Source organism: Sesamum indicum, linkage group LG9 (genome assembly GCF_000512975.1).
Source record: "Sesamum indicum cultivar Zhongzhi No. 13 linkage group LG9, S_indicum_v1.0, whole genome shotgun sequence".
Classification (NCBI taxonomy): Eukaryota; Viridiplantae; Streptophyta; class Magnoliopsida; order Lamiales; family Pedaliaceae; genus Sesamum; species Sesamum indicum.
The window spans coordinates 1,064,774-1,068,127 of NC_026153.1; the positions used below are offsets into that span (position 1 = coordinate 1,064,774).

The window sequence follows — 3,354 nt, forward strand, 5'->3', positions numbered from 1 at the left end:
AAGAACTAATAAGGACATTGGTTTCTTTTCGGTTAGAAATTTGACGAGAGGAATATGAAGATACACAAGTTAACATTAGGTTCTAAAATATCATCAAAAAGCATACTTTTAGCGGCCAAAATGTGTCCCAATTGAGTGTTCAAATCCTACTCAACCCTTTTGATTCCCACACAATTTTTAGCAAGACAAAGTTTTTCGGTAACACAGAATTTGCAAAACCAAATCCAAAGCCTTCAACCTTTAATAAACGAGTACACATAACCTATAATACTATTAATATGCTTCACTTGTAGAATCAAATATATGCATGCTACATGTGTTAGGCCACCATTTTTAATTGCAGAATACGTACTTTTGGAATTTTCTAATGATGACTAGTCATATCTATATGATGCTCTTTGGGACTTGAAACATGCTAGACAATTCACAATTTTAATGGCACTAGCAAGACATAGACAATGACAATATTGCTAACAATAAGCTTGCAAATACAATAATTGCTAATAAATAATATGACATCTCTATTCAATAAAATAATTGCTAACAATAAACATGCTAATAAGGCAGAACTACGAATAAACCAAGACATAGATAAGCATATGGCTAAGCAAGAGGATAGAAGAATAAAATCAAAAAACATCTCACAACATTCTTGTGTTAAATATAGTGAAGATTCTTAAAATTTCAATACATGCATAAATCTGAAATGTTTACTTTTAACAAATAAAATTATCATTTCGTATTTAAAGAGTGGAGATATACAGTGTAAACAAGGGAAACACGAGATATCCTCATGTCAAAACATACGTCAACAGAAATTTTCGCGAAAAAACTTACAGCTGCTGCAAAAATCATCATTTTCTCAAAATCCTTTCAGCCCATGAAAAATAGTCTCAGCACTTCAAATCATTACAGCCAAATGGGGAAAAGAAACAACAAAAAAATTAAAAAGACAAAGAAGACGCATGAAAATTTGTAGAAGGAATATCGATCAGTAATAGAACATATATAGAACCTGGAGCCCTTTTCTTTGTTTTCTTAGTATCTCAAAGTTTGAACATCTAAAATATAAAAATGAATTAAGAAAAGGAAGAAAAGGGATGGGGTGAGTTCATGCATATACCTTGAAACATAACCTAGGTGAGCAGGAGCCAAATCGTTAGTGAAGACCAGTTTTGACGAGCCTTGTTCAAGGTTTCTGTCTCCCTCTCTGAGAAAATATAATGAAGAAATAAAAAATTTCAGCAAGAATCCAAAGGAAAAAAAAAAAGAAAATACAGTAGCCCAGAAACATTTTCCTTACATGAATGAGAACAGGGATTGACAAGACAGTGCTCCACTGTACAAGGAAAACTCATTGGCGAAAAACCGAAGGGGAGTATTTTATAGCAGATATAACCAACTTTGCTAAAATTCATGTACTTTTACAACTCTACTTTTATTTATTTGAGGGTTAACAAGAAAGATGCAGTGATGGAAATTGTCTTGATTTTATAATGTGAAGAAAAACGTAGAACATTGAAATTAGGGCAATGAAAAGAGGTGGAAGATATGATGAGAGCTTGTACAATGGAGTTTAAGGGCAACTGGGATGATCATCTACCTCTAATGGAGTTTGCATATAATAACAGTTTCCACTCTAGTATCGGTATGGCTCCATATGAAGCTTTATACGGAAGAAGGTGTCACAGTCCGATTTGTTGGGATATAGAAGGACTAAGACAACTAGAAGGTCCTGAACTGGTGCAGGAAACAGTGGAAAAGGTACAGGTAGTTAAGAAGTGTTTGAAGGCAGCACAAGATCGACAAAAAAGTTATGTTGATCAACACCGAAGGGAGATGGAGTATGAAGTAGGTGATAAGGTTTTCCTAAAGATATCGCCTTGGAGGGGAATTCTGAGGTTTGGCAAGCAAGGAAAGCTGAGTCCGAGATACATTGGGCCGTATGAAATTATTGAAAGAATTGGACCACTGGCGTATCGACTGGCATTACCGGCAGAGTTGTCACAAATACATGATGTTTTTCATGTTTCGATGCTGCGACGATATCCGTCTAATCCTAGTCATATATTCGACAGCCGGAAATAGAGATTTCTGAAGAGTTAACATATGTAGAGGAGCCAACAGAGATTTTGGATAAAAGCGTAAGGAAATTGAGAAATAAAGACATACCGATGGTTAAGGTGAGATGGAGTCATCATTCCCCGAGGGAGGCGACTTGGGAGGTTAAGGAGCATATGAAAGAGAAATATCCCTATTTATTCCATTGAGCGGGTAAGTTACTTAAATTTCGGGGACGAAATTTTCATTAGGAGGGGAGAATTGTGACGTCCGTAGAATTTTAAAACTTGAACGGATTAAATTGGAGTTCGTAATAATATTTGAAAGCAAATTATATTAATTAAGAAAATTAAGAAGGACGTAATAGTAATTATTAAAAAGAATTTAAAAAAAAAAAAGAAAAAAAGGGTGGGCAGTGGCATGTGCTGCCACCGCCTCACCAACCATTAAACATATATATATGTATATTAATTGCACACACACACACTCACACTCACAAAACACACACTCATACACACACCTTTGCACACACAATTACGGAAGAAACAGAGGTAAGAAATTACATTTTAATTTTTATTAATTTATATAATTATATTATTTAATTAGTCCATTTATTAAATGTTGATTATATTAAGCGGTGAACTATTTAATTGGAGTATTTTATAATTTTGGCTATTTAAATTAGTGTCGTATTAAATATCACAATTGCTATAAAATGATATAATTGGACAATTAAATTATTTAATTTGTTAGATTTAATTATCCTTATAGTTAATTTATACAATTCCATCGGAATGATTAACCAAATATGTAATTCTATGTATTGTTGCTTAATTAAATTGTATAGCAACGGTAAATTGACAGAAAATTCATAGAAATACTTCGGATGTTATATTTTAGAAATATTATGTTATTAAAGAGGAAAATGAGGTTTCAATGGTAATATAATTTACGAATGTTATTAAAAATGATAGTTATAAATATATAAGGGGTTTAATTAAGTGAATTCTTATGAATTATTTGGTAAATTAAATATATTGATTATACGTATTATAATTTATTATAGGACGTGACGACAAGATAGAGAGTTGAGCAGTCCCTCGTGAATCGAAGTATTTTGGGGATTTACGGTAAGTATAGCTAATTGGATTTATATATAATATATATCTATATGTGTAGTATTGTATATATTATATATATTGGTTTCTTGAATGCGAACGTGGACTTGGCTTTATATTATTATGTGTGGCTTTTGTATATTGATTGTTTATATAATTAGTTGTGGATTATTTG

General features: G+C 32.3%; 1 long non-coding RNA gene across 1 annotated transcript; it reads right to left on the reverse strand.

The window, feature by feature from the left end:
- Nucleotides 208-1,538, reverse strand: LOC105170082. The gene is made up of 2 exons (XR_002287780.1): nucleotides 1,304-1,538; nucleotides 208-1,210 (listed from the first exon to the last, which is right to left on the reverse strand). It is a non-coding gene; the product is annotated as an uncharacterized LOC105170082 (long non-coding RNA).